The 23564-nt window shown below is 42.2% G+C and overlaps 1 pseudogene across 1 annotated transcript; it reads right to left on the bottom strand.

The window, feature by feature from the left end:
- Positions 1–493: 493 nt before the first annotated feature.
- Positions 494–22487, bottom strand: LOC309612473 (CDC42 small effector protein 1 pseudogene; annotated as a pseudogene). Its single transcript has one exon. The product of its transcript is annotated as a CDC42 small effector protein 1 pseudogene (transcript).
- Positions 22488–23564: the final 1077 nt, after the last annotated feature.

Below are 23564 nucleotides of genomic sequence, written 5' to 3' on the forward strand. Positions count from 1 at the left end.
CTGTATCTTGCCTTTTTTTTCACTTAATGCATCCTAAAGCTTTCTCCTTCTCAGCACATGGTAAGCTTCCTTATTCTATGTTGTTGTTCTTGTTACAGCTGCTTACTATTCCATTATATGCCACACTTTATTTATTTGGATTGTTCAGTCTTTTGTTTTTAAAACAATGCAATCAAGGGTTTGTGACCAGATATTTCTGGATCAAACTTTGTTCCTCTATTCACTGGAAATCCCACAGGCATGTATACGGCAGTCCAAGGAGTGTACACTAGACTTACAGAAGGGTAGAGATAGAAGAGTCTTCGGATCTCATCTAATCCAACCCACTGTTTTAAGAAAGAGGAAACCAAATCTCAATGAAGTGACTTACCCAAGATTACAGAGTGGTTGGTCTGGGACCAGAGCCCAGTTTTCCTGGTTCCCAGCCTGAAGTTTTCCCTGCTAGATCACACTGCTGGGTGCTGCGTGTGTGTGTGTGTGTGTGTGTGTGTGTGTGTGTGTGTGTGTGTGTGTGTGTGTGTGTGTATTGCTCCTCCAGGAGTATAAAACTCATTGAATACAAAGTTGAACATGATAAGAGCCAGGAGAGAGCCCTACAAAGGCCTGAGGGGATTCCTTCAAAGAGGAAGATACCAGGTTAGGGGAAATCTGGAAAGGCTTCATCAAGAAGGTAGCATTCATGGTTGGGCCTGGAAGAATGCGTAGGATTTTACCAGGTTGAACAGGTGAAGAAGGACATTCCAGGTGAAGAGGTCAGCAAGAGCAAAGACATGGACATGGGAAAGCATCAGGTATCTTTGTGTAGCCAAGAGCCAAGTGTGTCTGGAGTATAGTGTATGATTAGAAAATAAAACTACTAGTAGCTTTAATGAGATTATTGAGCACTTACTTTATGCCAGATGTTATTCTGAGTGCTTTATCAATATTAACCTTTAATCTTCACAACCCTATGAAGCGGTTACCATTATTAGCCCCATTTTCCAGGTGGGAACACTTGGGCACAGAGAAGGTAGGTAACTGGGCTTAAGTCCCACAGCTAGTAAGTTTACATTCTAGAGAGTCTGGCTTTAAAAGAGCGTCAGCACCTCTCCCTGTTACTGGGAGATGAGACTGGAAAAAGAAAGTGGTCACATTAGAGAGGATGCTGGAACACTTGGTGAGACACAGAAAGATTTATACTACCATGGATTGCAAAGGGAAGGAGGCAAGTCTTTATTGAGTATATACTATGTCTTCAAAATATGATGAGAGATTTCTTTTCTTTTTTTAATTCAATTTTTTATTAATTTAAAAAAAGGAAAGATCTTAGGCAGCCAGCAATGCTACAGAAACATAGGGTTAGAGGCCTACCTAGAGAAAGACCCTGGTATTGGCAGAGAGATATTGAGGGACTGTGAGTTTAAAGTCTGAGATCTAAAGAGAAAGAGTAGACTAGCCAGTGGTCACCCTCCCAGCCCCCTGCTTGACATCTGCTTCAGTTCATTCCAGGAGGAAAGAGAAGGGCAGGGAGGTAGGGAGCATCTCAGCAAAGCCAGCTTCAGCTTTGGTAATCTCACCTACCCACCATATTTAAGGAGCTCCAGGTTAAGAGTTTAAAAGCATATGGCACCTAGGCTGTCATTCAGCAGAAGGGATCACATTCCAAGTCCAAGAAAACGCCTACCTCAGATCTGAGAGTGTTCAGGGCTTCAGCTGAGCTCCTCTGGCTAACGAGTAGTCACTTGGTCAGTCCTGCTGCCTTGACCCCATCTCCAGGAGGGGCTACAGCCAGAGGGAGTAGAGGGAGTCCAGCGCCCAAGCCTTTTGCGGCACTATTAATTAGATAGGGAAAAGAGGGGCCCTGGGGTCACTGATTCTAGGAGGGAAACTGGTAGGGGCAGCATCTCTTCTGGGCTGAACAGAGTGAAGCTTGGACATACAGCAGAACCATTCCTATTGGAGCTACAAGTCCCTAAAATTGCTCCACAGCCTGTCTTGGTTTCCCTTGAATCTGATCTGCTCCTGAACTGCACCTGTCATGGCCAGTCCATCTCCAACCCCCATCTCCCTAGAGCCAATGTGAGGCAGGTGGACAAAATTCATTGGTTCCCCAATCATGGCCTGGTCAAGCCGCCTCCTCTTCTTCTTCAGCTGGGGTTTCCCTACCACGCAGCAGCCCAGTTTGTGCCAAAATTCACTCATCCCCTGATGGTTACAGTTTCACTCTGCCTGAGGCCCCAGAGGGCTCTTACTCTGGTGCCTTGACCTCCCACTCCTCACTCCCCTCAGGTGTAACAACATCCTAGGTTTACTCAGCTGGACGGGTGTAGAGAAAGTAGAGTCTCTGGAGCCCTTAGCTGAGCAGTGAAGGTCAGCGTCTCAGACCCTGAGAGACAAGCAAGGTCAGAGAGTGGGGTGGGCAGGCAGGCACAAGATTATGTCTTCCACAGACTTGGAACCCTGCTCTACTCTGGCATTGAGGCGACTGGCGGCAGCTGGTGGGGGGGGGGCGTCCCGCTTGGGGCCCACCAGTGTGGGCTTTCCAGGCTCGCTCCTCGGCGGGGTGGTGGAGCCAAGGGCCGGCTGGCAGAGCTAGATTTCTTTTCTGCATAATTCAGATGAGGAAACCAGGACTCTGAGAGGGTAAGTGACTAACCCAAATTCTCAAAGCTGTCAAGTGGCAAGAAAGCCTTTGAGGACCTGTGTCTGAGCGAAAGCTAGTGTTCTTGCTTATCTAAATGTAGCCCACAGAATGCACGGCCTAGAGGGGAATGGAGTTCCCTGGTGAAGCTGGCTTGGGAAATGCTCAGCTAATCCAAAACAGATGTTAATTTAATTGCAGGTTTTCTCAGACTTTAATAGGCTACCATGCTTCATAAGGTGGACATCTCACATTTCCAAAGCTAGTTTTACCACGATACCCTCCTCTCCCACCACCCCCAAGCCCTTTGTTCAAGTCACATTCAGTGGAGAGAGTGCTGGGAGGATACTAGTTTGGGAAAGCCTACATAGACCATACTGGAGAAAGGAAGGAAAGGTGTGTTTCCTGATCACCTGGGTGTGTGGCCACTCTTTACAAATACAAACAAAGGGCACTTGAATCTTACTTCCTGAGAACAACACAGAAAAGACATTATCTAAACTTCCACATCTCGGAAAGCTGGTGTGTTTTGTTTTTTGTTTTTGTCTTTGTTTAATTTTTGATCCCTAAAACAAATAAATTGTCCTTGTTTGTTTTAGGGATCAGAATGGAAAAACCTGATTTGATTTCTATGGTAGAATCTCCCAATTCCTAGTCTAGTTCTCTCATACCCTAAGGTTAAGATGTTGGGATGTCAAAACCCAAAAATATATGTAGGTCATGCTTGATTGGATTATGCCTGTGAACTTAATTTGTATTTAGCTTGTGGTTTAATATATAATCCAGTGTTGCTATCATATCATTATAAAAGACAGTATGTCCAAAAAAGAATACCTTTACCCTCTCCCTTCCGAAAATCCTCATAAAGTGTAAAACTTATACCCAGCATGACTGAACCAAGTAAAACCTTAGGCATTAAGAAAGGATTCTGGGGCTTCCCTGGTGGTGCAGTGGTTAAGAATCTGCCTGCCAATGCAGGCAACACCGGTTCGATCCCTGGTCCAGGAAGATCCCACATGCCGCAGAGCAACTAAGCCCACGAGCCACAACTACTGAGCCCACGTGCCACAACTACTGAAGCCCGTGTGCCTAGAGCCAGAGCTCCACAACCAGAGAAGCCACCGCAATGAGAAGCCTGTGCACCGCAATGAAGAATAGCCCCTGCTCGCTGCAACTAGAGAAAGCCTGTGTGCAGCAACGAAGACCCAACGCAGCCAAAGAATAAAATAAATTTAAAAAAAAGAAAGGATTCTGTAAATCTTAAACACTGTGTGAAAATAATACTCTTTGACTGGCTACAAATTCTGCCTGTCAAAGGACATTTTCGTAGGCAGTTTTTATTACATTTGGTAAGTTGGGTGGAACTTCCTTTTCAACTCTGGTAGTATTTTAAGAATTTGGGGGAGGATTATTGGAATGACCAGAAATGCTATTGGTGGTGGTTTTAATTACTCAATAAGATGACCTAATTTTAAGAATGGAAGGGCTACGTAATAACACTTGTTCTTATTTAGAGAGCCGGTGTGTGGGTGAAGGCTCCAAATTTTGCAAAAACTTCTAGAATCACTTGTAGTGTTATTTCATAGTCTGGGGAATGTTTGGTAGTGATCCCTTTAGATATAAGACAGAACTGAGTGTAGGATGTTTTTCCTAAGAAACTTTTTGTAATAAGTAGTCTGCTGCTGCTGCTACTGCTACTCAAACTTAATTTTCATCACTCAAAACTGAATGAAGTCTAGGCTCCCTCTTTTACCAACTGCATTATGACTAGAAAGTGGAGTATCGAGAATTATCATCAGTTCATTTTTTGTCCTTAGTCCATATGGGAAGAGGAACTCAAAGGAAAAACACAAATAAAAAAATGTGTTCATTCATTATCTTTCTTAGGCCAAAATGAACAGTATATAGCGATGCAAATACTAGTGAAGCAGATTGGAAAATAGAATAGGAACATTGAGGATAATGCTAATTGCAACAAAATACAGATCCATCCCTCAACTAATTAATTACCAATATAAATATCTTCTTTCTTTTGGACACCATATAACATGTACGTATGCAATGGAATGTTTCTCAAGTATAGGAAATTGGGATCCCCAGCCCCCAAGAAACATACCTGCCTTGTGAAAAGCTCCTCATCTTAGGAATCACGGAAATTGGAATTCTGTGCAATTCTGGTGACTTCTCAGTTTATGGAGGTGGGTAGGAATTCTGTTTTCAAGATCTTGGGTGAAAGGAAACTTGCAATGGGCATCCTGAATTGTAACCTTGGCACCCCCCTCCCTGTGAGCTCAGACAAATGGCTTCATCTCTTGTGCCTGTTTTTTTTTTTTTTTAATCTCCCAATTTCTATTCTCATTCTTTTGTATCCAGAGGTACATGTCATCTGAAGCCTTATGCACTTTGCATAGTAAATCAGGAACAAATCCAGGAGGGAGAATGAGACAGAGAGACAATTACTGGTTAGTAGCACTAAGTTTCTGCATAAATTTTGTGCTAGGCTTGATGAACCTACGGTAATGTATGATGTTTCATGTGCTGCACCGTGTCTTACACATTTATACATTTTCTCCTGGCCCTTGGGACACTGAAGTCTCTGTGGAACATTCCATGAATGATCATCAGCATTACATTCTACTAAAATAACTGGGACCTATTTATAAACCACCGGAAATTGTTCTTGCTCAGGATACAGTCTGAATAAGTAATTTAGAAAATGGAAAACACTGTCAGTCATCCATATGTTTTCTCTATCTACTATTTTCCAAACTGGTCTTGAGTGTTCCTATTGCTATACCTTTGCTCGTGCTGTTCTCAAAGCTAAGAATACCCTCCCCACTTTTCCAAATCCTCTTCTCCTTTAAGGTTCAACTCAAATGCCACTTTTTTGGGTAGAAATTTCCGTACCTTTTTGACATGGCCCCTCACCGCCATAACCCAGGGATCTCTTTTTCCTTGCAATTGTGATTCACTTCTAGCCCCTAACACTTAGCACTTAAGTGCTCCCCTATTGTTCTCTCCTTTTTTAAAAAATAAATCTATATATTTATTGATTGATTTTTGGCTGCATTGGGTCTTCATTGCTGCATGTGGGCTTTCTCTAGCTGTGGCGAGCGGGGGCTACTCTTGGTTGCGGTGCATGGGCTTCTCATTGCGGTGGCTTCTCTTGTTGCAGAGCACAGGTTCTAGGCGTGCGGGCTCGGTCTCAGTAGTTGTGGCACTCGGGCTCAGTAGTTGTGGCTCGCGGGCTTAGTTGCTCTGCAGCATGTGGGATCTTCCCGGACCAGGGCTCGAACCCATGTCCCCTGAACTGGAAGGCGGATTCTTAACCACTGCGCCAGCAGGGAAGTCCTGTTCTCTCCTTTTTGCCATTAGATAAAACTGGGATTTCCAGAGACTGTAAACTCCTTGAGAAGAGGGTCCTACATGAATAACCAAGAAAGCATCTAACACAGAGGTGAGAACATGGACAGCACTCAGTGCTATTGGTATAAGGTGGTGGTTTTCAAGTGATCTAAAGCCAAGCGAAAGAAAATCACAGAAACCCTATGTGCAAAATAAACAAAGGTTGACCTACTGTGGTAGAAGTTGTGGTAAAGGTAGGTACACTGGCATCCTGTCAGCTGGACCCTACTCTCTACCCTCTTCTGAGCAGGTCCTGGAGCACCCCCAGGGTGCAGGCTCCCTTTGTCCCCTGCCCTGCTGGTGCCCTGTGTTCTCAGGCTTCCATGCTGGGAACCTCACCTTCCTTAGAACCCAAGGTTCCTCTGTTCCATTCTCTCCAGGCTTAAGCATAAATGTCTTTTAGCTGAGTTGTTAAATGTCACATTAGCTGAGTGTGTGCTAATGTTACCCACCCTCTCCAAAACAAGTGCATTCTCACAGTTTTTCTAAACAGAACACCTTGACCTGGCCCATGGATCCCCATCCAGTCAGTTGGAGAACTCGGTGTAGCTGATCATGGTGCAGTCCCTGTGGCCATATTCCCCCCTTCCTACTGCTCCAGCAAATTCCAGTAGAAATGCCTGCAGGATTGAAATTCTGGGGTTCCTTTCAACTCAAACTTCCTGTCAACACAATCACACTCTTCCCTATAAGCAAACATTTCCTTGTTCCTTCATACTCCCAGTTAATTGCAAGGAAACAGAGTAAACAAATTTTCTGATGGAACTTTGGATGGCACAAGACACATCCCATTCAGAGCAGTAGGAACAGAATGCAAAGTGGCTGTACCATCCACCCTTTGACCCTGGCGTCACTTCAACCCATCCCACCCCAGCACCGTGTGGACTCCTCCAGGATTGACCCCCTTGGCTGCCTGCTATCCTGGGCTTCATGCTTGCATTCTTGCTCCTCCCTTGATTTGATTATTGGGGCAACGATGCGTTTATCCCTGACTTTACATCCTGCTGATCTCCTTTTACGTGGTGATCCACTTTTCACTCCAGACCCTAATGCAGGCCCTGGTGCTCTTACTATTGTTCACTGACCAGTGGCTCTTCTGGGTCCACATGATCCTGGTTGCTTCAAGACACCAGGCCCTGACAGCCACAAATGGTGAGCTGTATATGCCAGCTAGAATCTGGGACTGTTTTCCAAGAGACCTTGCCTGGCTCTAAACTGTTTGTCCTACGGGCCCATTTCCATTCAGTCCCAAACTGAGCAACCCCAATCTCAGTAGCCTCCTGACTTGACATCGTATGTGTTCTTCCAGCTATTTGACTTGGGCTTCCCTCTACAAACATTAGCCTTGTTCACCTTTGTGCTCTGTGTCCTCTAGAGCCCTTTGCCTGCCCCACCCCCAGTACCTGCCCCACTACAAGAAGTCACACTCTCACCGTCACCATTATAGGACATTCCACTGGCCCCTGAGGAATCAGCACAAGTCAATCAGAGAAATCATTTTACAAACAGAGGGTTTTGATTTCCTTAAATTCACCGCGTAGGGCAGGAGTTATTCTCAGAAGGAAATATAAAATAAGGGATGTAAATCTGGAGTCTTAGTCCAGTCAAGAAGGAGGTACAGAACTTTTATAAAGGATAAATGATTTACTGTCTCTCCTACCATTCTACCAGATGGTGTGAGGCCTGCTGGGAATGTTGTGAGGGAGATGTTTATCAGGAGGATGGTAGAGCACTTAGGACTCTTTTGTTATCTACCTTCCATAAGCAGGCACTTTTCTCTTTTGTATTCCTTAGGGAGAAAAAAAGTGTTGGCTTGAACTCCTCGTGCTTTTTTTAAAAAAATTAATTAATTAATTAATTTTTGGCTGCATTGGATCTTTGCAAGGATCTTTCTCTAGTTGCGGTGAGCCAGGGCTACTCTTCGTTGCGGTGTGTGGGCTTCTCATTGCGGTGGCTTCTCTTGTTGCAGAACTCAGGCTCTAGGCGAGTGGGCTTCAGTAGTTGAGGCACACAGGCTTAGTTGCTCCGCAGCATGTGGGATCTTCCCAGACCAGGGATCGAACCTGTGTCCCCTGCATTGGCAGGCAGATTCTCAACCACCACACCACCAGGGATGTCCCCCTCATGCTTTCTGAAGTAATAAAAAAGTCAAGCAAATGGCATGTCTTGGTTCGACCTGGACTCACAGCCTGCCTGCATTATCACAAGTGCTAAGAGGTGGAGGCTCTGTGTGCCTTGAGGATTATCATGCATTTTTTTCCCCAAGTGTTAAGCCTTTTTCCATGCAGAAGGGGCCCATCTCAGGGCAGGCCATTATGATGCCTAGTCCCTTGTTGATGTTTCAGCTAGCGTTAAATAAGGCTTTAGGGTTTTATTGTAAGGGTACTAAATTTGAAGGCAAGATTTCCAAAACCAGTTTTCCTTTTAACTGACTATGGGTACATCATAGCCCAGCTGGGTCCCTTTTGCTCATCTGTAAAATCGTGAGGGTTGAGCCCATGCAACCTGAAAGAAACCCTCCTGCTCTGAAATTCCCCAACTTCGTAATAAATCCTAGTTGGCATCTAGGCACTAATTGGAAATCTATAAACCAGCTCAGATACTCTAGAATTGAATCTATTGGTATCCCTCAGCAATAATAGTAATAATTAGAGTTTTAGCTACAATAAGAAGTCATCTTCCTTTTTTATGAGGTAATATATCCAGGGGACCACCTAGCATCGATAGGCCATCAATACATTTCAGTTAAAGAGGCATTTCCTATACTAATATTTCCCAAAATATAATTCTAGAAATCCTATTCTTTCACCTAGATTCACCAAGGCAATTGTGCCCTACAAGGTCCTTTATAATATTTTTTATGTGTGCAGGATCCAAAGATCACACATTGCTAGTTATTAGTTCTCTTTAGTTACTCTTAATCTAGAACAGTCTCTTCCCATTTTTCATAACATTGATACATTTGAGGAGTCTGGGTTGATTGTCCTGTAGAATATTACATAATCTGAATTTACGGGATTGTTTCCTCATGTTGAGATTCAGATTTAATCTGTTTGTCAGAAAAACGACTTCAGTGATGTTCATACTGTTATTTTTTAAAACTATTTTTATTTTACCTTTAATATGTGATCAAATATTACAGAAATACATAGGGAGAAATGGAAGGTGCTCCAAAATGTCACCCACAGAAATAACTAGTATTTACATTTTAGTATATATGCCATCAGATTTTTTTCATTTGCATATAACAAAAATGGAACCATTTTCTATATCATTTTTGTAACTTGCTGTTTTCATTTGTTGCCATATCTTAGAACACTTTCTGTGTGAGTACATATAGATCTACCTCATTTTTTTTAGTGGTTTGTTTCCAGTTTCTGCCTATTAGGAACTATGCTGCAATCATCCATGTAAATTTGTCTTTGTGTACTTATGTGTTTCTGGTTACCTTCTGGAGTAAAATTCCTGGAGCAACTTTGATATTACAAACTTGCCACCACAAAAACATTACATCAATCAATACATTCACCAACAATGCGTGAGAGTGACTGTTTCCTCACATCTTATCCTGGTATTACTACTCTTTTTAATCTTTGCCAATTGGAAGTGAAAATTGCTATCTCATCATCATTTGAATTTTTAAACTATGAGCGAAGTTGAGTATATTTTTGTATGTCTATTTCCTGTTTTTGTTCCTTTTTCTGAGCTATCTGTATATATCCTTTGCCTATTTTCCTACAGGATTATCCTTTACTTATTGATTTCTAAGACTCATTTTTATACTAAAGAAATTAACCATTTGTTTTGTGTACTTGTAATTATTATTTTGTCCAGCTAATTAGAGCACCTAAGTAACATCCTGTGAAATGTGCTCCAAAGAATATGCCTAACTTAGGAAGAAGCCATGTTTAGATTCTTCTCTTTGAACTTGCCATATAGGGAAAAGAGCCAGAACACCTGCTTGACTTAAATCTCTAGTGTGAATAAAATATATGTATTCATACATATACATACCCTGTATGTATAATTTGAAAGTGGTTGTTTTAAGAAATGTTTTCTCTGTGGTCATTTTCTTTCAAAAAAATAAACTACATTAAGATTCTTTAAAATTGGGCTGTGGTGGGTTATAAGGTAGAAGCAGAAATTGTTCTGAAGCTGGAAATAGGCTGTAGATTATTAAACCCAGTGTCCACAGGTGACCAAATCTCCCCTCTCCCCCTCCACAATGACTGGACATAGTGTGGAACCCATCACTCTGGAAGGTCTCAGGAAGCTCTGACAAGAAGAGCATCTTCAGAAGGTAAACTCTGTCCACTTAATTTTCTCCCACCTTGAGCTGCTGGGTTTGGTTCCGTGGTGGCCCGCTAGCAGCCTGCAGATCGCGCTGTTAGGTGTACTGCAGGCCTAAGTTCAGTCTTTAGAAATCTTTCCAAACAGAAAGGACTTGTGGGCCAAAGTTTTGTTGTTTTCATTTTGCCTTTCCTATCCCAACCAAGTTGGATTCCTTTTCTCACAATTTGGACCATGTCCTTGCATTTCCTATGAATAAGATTGTCAGCTTCAGAGATGTCTATATTTGGTGATAGGGAATTACGTTCAGCAGTTTTACAATGCTCTCCCTAATTATCTCTCCTGGTCCCTGGATGTGCTGGCTCTGTGCCCAGTACAAAAATGAAAGATTAGTTAACTGGATGCACTAGGTACATGGCCGCCAGCTGCATTTAGGACGCATGATTAACTCTCTTACTTCTCCTAAGAGCTGCCCGCACTCCTCTGCCCTAAAAGTAATGCAGTTCTTTCTTGTTCAATACTATTGACTCCTCTATAGAAAGAAACAGAGGGAAAAAAGTCTCTAACTTTTGATAGCTCAGAGCTGGATCTGTCAGCAATCTGAAATACATTCAGTCTCTGATAATAAAACATTTTCGTATGTCGCTCAGAGGGAGTTAGAAGACATTACCTCGGAATTTGATTTCACATATGTGAAATCATGAGGTTCATGAGGGCAAAAGTAAGATGTCAACACCCAACCCCCCAAACAGCCACGAAATAGGAAATAGAGAAAAAAACACATACAGCCAAGAAATAGGAAATAAGGAAACAAGCATACTTTCTGAGTGATAAACTCTGAAATCAACACATAATGGCACTGGGCAGAGATATGTAAAATCTCCTTAAAGGGGCAGAAATCAATAATCTAGCCTATGCCTTTAAGGCTTGACTGCGGTCCACTCAAGCATAAACGCGTATTCAAAGAAAAAAATGCACATTATTTATAAAAGAAAACATAGAAATGTTACATGGCAGCGTTTTGGGTTGTTATATAATATGGATATATTAATTTTGTCTCGTCACTGCTATTCTTTCCATCTTTTTTCCCATGGGAGATACTCACTGGAATAAAAATATTTTTCCCTTTATTTTTTTTTCTTGCTAACATAGTGGATCTGCTTGAGAGCTGTTATTAAACATACTCATCTGACTTGGTTGGGATAGAGCCACCAATACCTTCTGAATTTAAGCTACAGCTGAAATATTTTGATAAGAAAAACAGGAAATTGCTCTACAAATAAACCAAGGTACACTCAGGATTGAATCAAAACTTTTCCTTCATGGGAAATAACCTAGCGATATCTCTGTTTTTTTTGAACAGAAAAGAGCTGGCACAGTATATGGCTATTGTACCACTGTTAAGTTCGTTCAAATTAGGTCTTATGGATGAAACATACTGACGATCATATCCTTTGGTTGGACTCCTCAGCAGCTGTCCAATGAACTAGGCTTCATAAACAGAACATTGAGAAAAATATTTCTGCTGCTTCATGGACACACCCGTAACACATTCATACAATGGTCTCCCCACGCCCTGGACTTACACACACTCTGTAGTACACAGCGAACAGTTAGCATTCAAATATTATACATGTTGATTTGATTGTACCACAAGGATATTCATCCTAGCTAGTCATCTGTCAGGGATATTTATCTCCTAAAAATTTTAATTGCTAGAGATTTTGACTGAATTTTGACAATCAGACTTGATGTTCCCCTACCACCTCACCAGTTAGAAGAAAGAAAAAAAAAAAAATCTACTGCACTCCTCATCCTTCTGATTTGAGTGATTGTGCCATGATGACTTAATTTGCTTTTCATACTTTGTGGAGGAATTTAAATAGCTCAGATGCTTAACTCTTGAAAAAGTGGTTACTAGTCACACATAGCAACTACTTCCTTTAAGAAATGTCACAAGGATGTTTATAATTTATTGCTGGGCTTGTTCAGCATAGCATGCAAATCAACTTACATATTTACATCCAGCATCAAATAGGATCTTAAAGGCACTGCTCAAGCCAATCAAAGTAGGCACCCTTACTGGCAACCCCATGGCTCTGCTTTTCCTCACTCTAGCATTTTTCTAGATGTTAAAATAATCCCATTCCTATGATGTAGGAGTGCATATATGTGGTCAGAACCACAAAACACAAGTAAAAGGTGGCACAGGCACCATTCCATGAGTGTCCTTAGAACTCAAAGCTGTTGACCATAAGGAGAAGGGAACTCCAAAGCAAAGGCCTCACTGGAAACCACGGCCACATGGATTTAGCAGTCACTGTTCATAGGCCCTGGGGAATTGTTGTATGACTGGCCCCAAACCACAGTGATGTCAGTGACCTTGTGGAGTTGATCCCTAATATCATACCTAAAAGCACAGGTAGAAAATTGTCTAGGCTGAATAAATGGATCCTGAGATGAGAAGGACTTTGGAATAGGCCTACAGTTCCTGGGACTACCATCCTGATAAAAACCCTCTCTAACTGCTAAATGCTGTCTGAAATTGCCTTATTTCTTTGGCTTAGGGCTTTGATAAGCCTTTTTAAAATGAAAATATTTGAGAGAGGTATAATACTGTATGCTGTTCTTAGTTACCCGTGTCTTAATATGAGTAAGGAATAGCATGTTCCTAAGATAAAGTACCCACAGAGCTTGGAGATGTAGGAAGAACCTGCCTGCAGTGAACCCTTGGGGAAAGAATGCTCTTGAAGGTGAGGAGCTAAGGGCTTGATGCTTGATGTTCTGCTAATGGCCTCCCTTGGAACCCTCATAAGTTTCATTCCCATGGAGAGCACTGGTGTCTAAGCTGCCTGTTGGTGATCCCGTACAAAGCTGAAGCAAACCGAGTGAGCTGCCTGGGTCCTGAGAAGAAGGAAGAGCTGCTGCGCCACAGAAGCAGTGTTGTGTAGCAGAAAGAAATGCGACTTGTGGATGGCAAACCCTTTTGTAGCTTTCTGTGGCTTATAGCTTCTTCCTATATGATCAAGTCTCCTCTTAGGGAACATCAGCCCTCTCTAAATATTTACAAAATTAATATTTCAAGTTAATTCCCAAACCCAGCCCAGCCCTGAGAGCCTGCCAGTGCACAGGGCTGCAGAAACCCTTCCACAGCAAGGAATGGCCATCAGTGGATCTCAAGAGAAGGGCCAATGTCCCAGCTGCATTCTTCACTCGTTGCCACCATCGTGTCTCTGCCCAGAGATTTAAGATTTATTTTGCACCTTTCTGAGTGAATCTCAAAGCCCTTTACAGACACGAATAAGGGTTATCCCAGGACAGGACTCTTAGTCTGTATTCATCAGATTATACTTGGCCAAAGCAACAGTCACAGTTGGAAGCAGGAACAGCCTTCATGTTTCCTAAGAAGTCTGGTAGGGATTTTGAAATCACAGGATGAATCTGGAGTATGAGACAAGTCTCAAAGTAACTAAAATATGTGGCAGGGGCATGTTTCACTGTGACCTACACATTGCATATGCTGTTTCCTTTAATCCAGTTGGCCAGGTGGTGATAGTGGGCAGTGGATAATAATAACAACAGCAACAACTAACATTTACATAGGATTTACTATGCACCAGACACTGTTCTAAGACTTGCACATGCACTCACTGATAACATCCTATAAGACAGGTACTATTTGTATCCTCCCACTTGACAGATGAAAAAACTGAGGCACAGAGAGTTTAAGTAACTTGCAAAGGGCATATAACAATAATTGAACTAATTACATTTTAAATTCTCAAAATAACTACTACTGATATTACCTTCATTTTGCAGAGCAGGAAGTTGAGGCTCAGAGGCAAGTAATGTATCGAAGGTCACACAGTGTTGAAGTGGTGGCATGGCCCACCCCTAACATTTGGGGGAGCTGGAGCAAGAGTACAGAGACCCATATTCCACGGCAAAACTCTTACATCAAGCTAAAGTTAAATAAAATGTGCTCTCTTCCGTTGTTTTGACAAATAAACCTTCAAAACAACCTGGAAGACCAGATTCAAATTTAGAATTTTCAGACTTCTTTGTCTGAGCCAGAAGAGGTGGGGCACAGAGAGTCATACCCCAGTCCCTGGCCCATTACCCTTCTCTTCTCACCCTGAAACTCATATCCAGATACTCTAGTGTGCATGACCTACTCCTGTCCATACTCTCTACAAACAGCTGCCCCAAGCCACCCTGAAACCTAGGGTATGCATACCCCGGGGAGGACACCCCTGGGAGTGGCCTGCACAGGTCCTGGGAGCAGGCTCGGGGTTACTGACAGGGGAATTCTGGTGTCTTATTATGGTCTAGGGGGAGGGATATGGCTCTGGTGGGCATATTTTTTGACCTGGTTTTTGACCTTCACTCCATGGGGTGGAGCATGCCTTGAGGAGGGCCGCAGGCAGTGGGACCCTCTGGAGCTCATGGCCCAGGGCAGAGGGCCCAGTTGCCTGGCTCTGAGAGTAGCACTGGTCACAGTACCAGGGCTTCACACATGTCTGCCTGACTCCAATGTCCTTGCCCTACTCAACCACCACTAATGTCACCCCTCTGCCTCTGACCCCAATTTGGAAATTGAAGCTGAAGAGGAATGCCGTGGGAAGGAAGGAGCCCTAAGAGTAGGGGGCACAGAGATTTCCCCTCACCCACTCTCACACTTTCCCTTTTCCACTGGGTCCTGCCTCTAACAGCTGGACAGGCTGCATAAACACTGCCCAGAGCAAATCCAAATCCTGACCACACCCTTCCTTGTTTACGAACACAAGGCGAAAGAAAGAATAGGCACTGCCTCGAAAATGTTTCCTTTAAAATCTGTTAATTCTCTCTAACCCTGGAAGATAATGCTTCTGAAAAAATAATTTACCTAGAGAAAGCCGTTTTTCTTTCTTCAGACTTTAGTACAGCCAAAAGGCCTGCCTGCCTAGCCAGTCCCTCTACTGCAGTTGCTTCCTGGCACCTGGCATGGGCTATTTACATGGTTTTAGAAAGGAGCCTGTCAATCTGTCCAGGCTTCTAAATTTAGTTTCCATACATAAATGCAATTTCCTGTGTTGGTTATCATAATTAAAATTTTCCACAGGCTTAATTTTGTATTGTTGACACTCGAATATCATCATTCACGGTGTCTTGCTGCCTTTTTAAAGAACCACTTTAACACCCTGACACACCAGCAGCTTGCAAGCCCCGGCACTCAGAGCTAAGACTCCAGCGGGCAGTGCCCGGGGATTCGGATTGCTGCAGGGTATTCCCACTCATCCGAGGGCTGGGCTCATTAGCACCCTCTCTCCTTTTCCAAAGGCACTGGGGGAGTGAAGACAGACCTGCCCAAGTACCAGAGCCTTTGTGTCCTAGTCCTGGAACCTCAGAAATCCACTCAAAGCAACATGAACAAAACATGGTGTTTTGTCATAAAGAGTAGGGGCCAGACTTGAGCAGGGAATGTATCAGATCTTTCCAGAGGACAGGAAACAGAATTATGAAAGGCACCAGGAACTGATCTTTCTTCTTGCCAACCCCTATCCCACCATGATAGTTTATTGTGTCTCTTCTTTCTCCCTGCAATCCACTTTTCTCTGCTTCCCCACTCCTCTGCACCCCAAATAGCTGGGCAGGCAGCGCTGCATGTCCTCTGGTTTGGAGCTCTGGTTTAACTGCAGCTCAATTCCAAATCCAGAGCACCTGATTGGTCCAGCCTGAGTCAGGTGCCCGTGTCTGGTCCAACTGGCTGTGGCTAAAGAGGATGGATAGAGTCTGGGACAGTACAAATAAACCTGCAGGTCACATCCTTGGGGTGGAGTGGGTGAGAAGTCCTCATGAAGAGGGGGTGGGCAAATGCTCTAAAGTAGTGGTCCCCAACCTTTTGGGCACCAGGGACTGGTTTCGTGGAAGACAATTTTTCCACGGACGGTGGGGTGGGGGGATGGTTTTGGGATGATTCATGTGCATTACATTTAGTGTGCACTTTATTTCTATTATTATTACATTGTAATATATAATGAAATAATTATACAACTCACCATAATGCAGAATCACTGGGAGCCCTGAGCTTGTTTTCCTGCAACTCGATGGTCCCATCTGGGGGTGACGGGAGACAGTGACACCCGAAGTGTGTTGCTTATGTCCAGTCTACTCCATAATCTCATTTCGGTTGCTGTCACTGCAGAAAACCCTGCTTCACGAAGATAGGATGCTGGAAATGGAAGCAGGCTTTTCGGTGCTTTTGTGGCAATCTCAGGATATTCCGCCTTGACTTTAATCCAGAACGTATGGAGATTTGAAGTTGTCTCAAATATACTTTTAAGGCCACCGTCATTTGCGATCTCAAGCAGCTGATCCTCTTCTAGCACAGACAAGTTGATTCACCTGGCTTATTCACAAATTGGTCGTGGATCCATTCCTTCCCATTTTGGGGGTCTTTTGTGTTTGGGTAGTAATGCTCAGACTCTTTTGAAAGCTGAGATAGGTGATCATACACCAGCTGGGAGAAAGAAGGCCCTGGCTCTTTCAAAATCTCTGCTAATGTTTGAAACATGTCAAAAATCCCAATGTTCACCTTTCTCCCCCATAATTCTCCCCCATATCTTCTGCTATTTCATCAATTCATCTAGTTATGGTGGAAGCCGAAAGAGGAACACGTGCCACCTTCTGAACTGCAGCCTCTCCTAAAAGTTCATGACAAACGTCCTCAGCAGCAGGCAGGATCAACTCTTCACCCATAGTAAAGGGCTTCTTAGCTTTAGCAATGTGGTTAGCCACTAAGAATGATGATCTCAGTGCAGACACACTTGATGAAGTGGTGGCCTTCAGTAATTGCTTCTGTTCTTCGTGTTTACGTTTTTTTCTTTTGCAAAACTCCAGAGGCTTGTCTTTTAATGCAGGGTGCTTTGTCTCCCTGTGGCAAAGCAGTTTTGAAGGTTTCATGGTTTCGTTGGATAACCGGTCGCCACATGTTATACAAAGTGGGCTTGGAGGATGTGAATCACCTGTTGCAATGAACCCGTAATTTAAGTAGGACTCTTGGTATTTTCTTTTAAATGCAGCCTTTTTTTGTTGGCAGTCTTAGCGTCTTCTGCTGCCTCATCATTGGGTCTTTCCTCCTTTTCAAAGAAGCTCTCCAGTGACATTTGTTTTTTACTCATTTTGGCTAGGGTTAGCATGTGGGCTTACCAAAACTGTGACTGAGACAAGTGTGCAGTGCAGAAAAGAGGCAAAGATGGAAGTGGTAAATAAAATAATGGGCGGGCCACTTGCAGACTAAAATAAGTGTCAGATTCTAACTTAATGCCTGCTACCAGATGCAGCTGTACAATTGAAGTACATCAACTCACTTGCCACTATAAAGCCTGCCACCAGATGCAGCTTAATTGTCACTTGCCACTCAATGATAGGGTTTTGATGAGCCTGCAAACAATTGATTTATTATGGTCTCTGTGCAGTCAGACCTCTCTGCTAATGATAATCTGTATCTGCAGCTGCTCCCCAGCGCTAGCACCATCGCCTCAGCTCCACCTCAAATCATCAGGCATTAGATTCTTATAAGGAACGTGCAACCTAGATCCCTCGCATGCGCAGTTCACAGTAGGGTTCACGCTCCTATGAGAATCTAATGCCGCCGCTGATCTGACAGGAGGCGGAGCTCAGGCGGTAATGAGAGCCATGGGGGGTGGCTGTAAATACAGATGGAGCTTCACTCGCTTGCCCACTGCTCACCTCCTGCTGGGCGGCCCGTTTCCTAACAGGCCACGGACTGGTAGTGGTCCGTGTCCCAGGGGTTAGGGACCCCTGTTCCAAAGGTAGGCATAGATTCATGACCCAGGTTGTACACATATTTAAAATAGTTAGACTACTACCTCTTTACCTTTGCCTTAACATTTTTGGATGATAAGCAGTTTGAGGTCAGGTTTCGCATCTGTGCTTGTTCTGTTGCACATCGTGTACTCTTATTTACATGAATCATCATCATGGCAATATCCTCATCATCCCACCTTTCATCATTAATACCTTTTCTGGCTTTCTATTATGGAGCCGTATCTCTCACCCAAACTCAAAGTAGGAAGAAACATTGTTGAGAATTCAATATGATGACTGCTTAGCATTTTGCCTGGTTTAAGCCTATTTGAAACTTGCACAGAAAATGACTATTGTCAACTTGGTTCATTTTTTGGGCCCCCAGCCCAATCACAGCTTTTGCTGAATTTACTTGACTTGTCTAATATGTAAAACAATAGCCTATTCTACACTCTAAAATATCATAAACGTCTCAGTCCATAAATCCCAGACTGGGATATCTGAGGAATTTTTGGCAGATTCACCAAGAAACATGGCCAATCTAGATGTTAGAAGAATTTCTTGAGTTTCAAGCCAACCAAAAACATTAACACTTCACCCATATTCTAGAGGAATGCAATCATTTTGTACAGTTGGATAGTCTTTAGGGAATGGGCTGTATTACTATTACATATTTTAAGAAATGTGTATTTGGTTTTCCTGACATTAATGTTCAGGAGGAACAAAACACTCATTGCAAACTAAATTTTGGGTAAGGTATAATCTGTGCTGCCAAATTAGTTTCTATCTCTCTCTTTTTTTTTTTGTTAGAATGACTAAAGAAAAATTCTGTGCCAAAATCAAGATGCAAGCTGAATTTCATTAATCCCTTTCTTAAGTCATTTGCTGTTCACTGGGTATGTACTATGTGCTGGACACTACGTTAGAGGATGCAAATGCAGAGGTAAAGGATACAGTCCTTGTCCTCATCACACTCACAGACCAGCAGTGAAAACAGATGTATCAACCAAAAATGACAGTGTGATATACTAAGGGTATAAATACAATACATAGAATGTTGAAGGAGGACAGAGCAGGGACTCCTAACTCAGCCTGGGTTGAGTGGGGTGAGGAGAAACTTCCTGGTGGAGAATGAGGTCTGAGCTGACTTTTACTGTTGAGAAAGGAGTTAAGCAGGTAGATGAAGTGAGGAGGGTACGCAGGCAGGGGAAGAGCGTGAAAAGAGCAAAAGAGCATGGTGCATTGTGGGTATTGGTGATGGCTAGTTTTGGCTGGAGTTTAGGCCAGGAGTAGTACAGATAGGGCTGGAGAGGTTGGCTTGGGAATAGGTCACAAAGGACTTTAGGCCAGGCTAAAGTATTGAAACTTTATTCTGGGTTGATATGGAGTCTTCAGAATATTTCTTTTTTAAGAAAAATTTTTACTGAAGTATAAAATATATGCAGGAATGGGCACATATGATAAGTGTTCAGCTGGATGAATTTTTATGACCTCATCACAGCTGTGTAGCCAGAAACTAGGTTATAATGTAACCAAAACCCCTGAAGACCCCTCTTGTTCCCTTCTAGTCACTACTTCCCTCTCGAAGGGGGACCACTGGCCTGACTTCTAACATGATAGATTTGTTTTGCCTGTTTTGAACATTATTTAAGTGGAATTGTAAAACAGGTAGTCTTCTGTGTCTTCTACCAGCCAGCACTATGTTTCTGAGCACCATCTATTCTGTCTTATGGAGATGTGGCTCATTCAATCTCACTGTTGTACAATTTCCCATTGTATGAATTTGCCGTAACTTATTTATCCTTTCTATTATGTATTAACATTTGAGTTCTTCCCAGTTTGAGGCTATTATGAATACTGCTGCTGTGAATATTCTTGAACATGTCTTTTGGTAAGTATATGTGTACATTTCCACTGGCTAAAATACCCAGGCGTGGAATCTCTGGGTCATAAGCTGAGTATATATTCAGCTTTATTGGATTCTGCCAGTTTTACAAAGTGATTGGACTAATTTAAAACCCCAGCAGCAGTGTATAAGAGTACCAGCTGTTCCAGTTTCCAACAATTGATATTGTCCTTTTCATTTTAGCCGTTCCAGGGTGTGTGTGTGTGTGTGTGTGTGTGTGTGTGTGTGTGTATGTAATTGTTATGGACTGAATTTTGCCTCACCCTCAAATTCATATACTGAAGCCCTAATCCCCCATTCTGACTCTATTTGGAGTTAGAACCTTTACAGAGGTAGTTAAGGTTAAATTGGGTCATAAGAGTGGGGCCCTGATCTATAATAGGAGTAGTGTCCATATAAGAAGAGGAAGAGACACCAGAGACCTCTCTCTTTCTCTGCACACACACACACACACACAGGAAAAGCCATGTGAAGACACAGTGAGAAGGCGGCTGACTGCAAGCCAGAAACAGAGCCCTCATAAGAAACAAACACTGCTGGAACCTTGATCTTGAACTTCCAGTCTCCTGACCTGGGAGGAAGCAAATGTCTGTTGTTTAAGCCACCCAGTCTGTGGTATCTTGTTACGGCAGGGCAAGCTGACTAATAGAGTTGTGGAATAACATTCCAGTTTTAATTTGTATGTTATTCCTCATAGTCTTTTAAATAAGAGAGGGAAGTTATCAGATTTGTACTTTAGCTGCAGGACTAGAAATAAGGAAACTAATCAGAAAGCTAAAGGAATAATCTAGGCAAGAGTTTAAGAAAGCCTGAACAAATTCAGGGCCAGTGGGTTGGATAGGAGGGGTTAGGTCAATAAATGAGAAAGGGGTAGAATTGGCAGATTAATGGGGAGTAACGAGAAAGAGGTGCCAATTTAGCATTTTGTCTAAGGGAGGCGCTGGAGTCAGGCTATGTGAACTCAAACACTGACCCCATCATTTACTAGCTGTGTGACCTTGAGTTTCACATTTTACCATACTAAATAAACTTCTATTACTTCAAGTATAAATTAAAGAATTAATAAAAATAATAACTTCCTTCTAGAGTTACTGTGAGGACTAAATGAGATAATGAAAAGTACCTATTTGGAAAAAAAATAATATAAACTCCAAATATATTTGATATAGCCTTGAGTAAAATTAAAGTTGAAACCAGAGGCTACAATTTCTTTATTATTAAAATGTATTTGTTTATTATTATTAAACTTGCAAGAATGAGGACATTTTTTAAAAGTCTGAGCACTTATTTTCCATTATTTGCTTTGTGAATACATATAGTTGTGCAATACATATAAATTTTGCATCCTAAATTTTGCATCCTATTCTAAATGCAATATTTTAGCAAATATGAAAATGTACTTTATTGAAGATGACAACAAGATTACATCTTTCAGCTTTCTTTGCCCATATTTAGCTGATGAAAAGTATAGGTGAAAATACCCAGAAAGTCTTTAAAGCCATAGTTAGTCCAGTCCAGGACAAGGAATTAGTAAATCAAAGCTACCATTAAATGACAAGTATTTTGTTTTGATTTAATCCTTGTGAAATAATTTGACTAAATGTACGTGTATCCTATATCATATCATAATGTTGAGATTTTCTTATAAATAAAATGAAAGATTATTTTAATGAATAACTTTGAACACAATACAGGATTTGTCTTTTCCTTGACATTAGCTCAGAGCAAGGTACATGCTAGGCACTCAGTAAACCTTAGCTGCCTTCATCACCACCGCCACCAGCAGCACATTATCATTTTGGAGGTATTTGGGATTACTTCTGTGGTAGATTGCAAAAATCACTGCACTTCTCCATCACTCTGCGTATACACACCACTTACAATTTGACTTTGCAGTTTCTTCAGTCAAGAGCTGGTGTGTATTTCTCCATCCATTGAGCTTGGGTGGGCTTTGTGAGTTCTGGCCAAAAGAATATAACGGAAGTGATAGTGTATTCATTCCCATCTTAGTCTTCCAGAAGTCTTGAATGGTTTCTGCTTTCTTTCTTGGAACTCTGCCCATCTGCCACGTGAATAAACCTAGGCTAACTTGGTGGAGGGTGAGAGACCATATGTGCCCACTTAGCCCAGTTGTCCCACCTGAGGCTCAGACATGAGAGCGCCCAGCCAGGATCAGCTGAGTCTGGCTCAGGTCAGCAGAAATGCCTAGCTGACCCATAGACTTGTAAGCAATAATAAATGACTGTTATATTAAGCCACTATTTGGGGGTGATTTGTTAGGCAGCAGTAAATAACTGATACAACTTCCAGAGACATAAACTGGGGGAGAGAATATAGGAGGGAAAGCCTATCTGAAGGTGGGAGACCTCTGTTTCAGACATATGGAGTTTAATATAACTAAGAGACATAGCGTAGAGGTGTTGAGAAGTACAGTCTGATCTGGAGGCAAAGATTTAAGAGAATTCAGTATTAGGTGGAAGCAGATGCCACAGAAATGGGTTTCATTTTCCAGGAAGAGAGAAAAAAGATCTGAGGAAAGAAACCTGGGGAAAATCAACATTTAAGGGATGGGTAGAGGAAGAAGAATGTGAGAAGGAACAACCAGGGATGTGAGAAGAAAGCCAGAAGAGAGTGGTATAATGGAAGAAAGCATGAGAGTTTTGCCCTCATTTTTTAAAAATTGAGGTAACATTGGTTTATAACATTATATGTTTCACATGTACAACACTATATTTCTACTTCTGTATACTCTACAGTGTGCTCACCACCAAAAATTTCATTTCCATCTGTAACCATACAGTTGATCCCCTTTACCCTCCCACTCACCACCCCTTCCCCTCTGGTAACCACTCCTCTGTTCTCTGAATCTTCATGTTTGTTTTTGTTTGGTTTGATTTGTTCATTTATTTTGTTTTGTTTGTTTGTTTTTTATATTCCACATGAGTGAAATCCTATAGTATTTGTCTTTCTCCAACTGACTTATTTCACTTAGCATAATACCCTTAAGTTCCATCCATGTTGTTGCAAATGGCAAGATTTCATCTTTTTATGGCATATGTATATACTCCACATCTCTATTCATTCATCTGTTGATGGGCACTTAGGTTGCTTCTATATCTTGGCTATTGTAAATAATGCTGCAATGAACATAAAGGTGCATATATCTTTTCATATTTGTGTCTTGTGTTCTTTGGATAAATATCCAGAAGTGAGATAGCTGGATCATATGGTAGTTCTATTTTTAAGTTTTTGAGTTTCCATAGTGGCTGTACCAATGTGCATTCCCACCAACAATAAAAAGCATGAGAGTTTAAAACCACGTTATTAAGATAAAAAAAGAGGTAGGGAAAATATTCAAAGCATCCTCCCATACCTAGCTGACTCTGTGTATTGGAGGTAAGAAGAGGGGAGAATGAGCTGAACCTAGAAAGATCATGAAGGATCTCATATACCATCCCGAGGGGTCTGGATTTCATCCCGAAGGATTTTTAGCAAAGGAGTGACTTGAACAAGTTTTTGTTTGAAGATCACTCT

Source organism: Balaenoptera borealis (genome assembly GCF_965194805.1).
Source record: "Balaenoptera borealis genome assembly, chromosome: 15".
Classification (NCBI taxonomy): domain Eukaryota; kingdom Metazoa; phylum Chordata; class Mammalia; order Artiodactyla; family Balaenopteridae; genus Balaenoptera; species Balaenoptera borealis.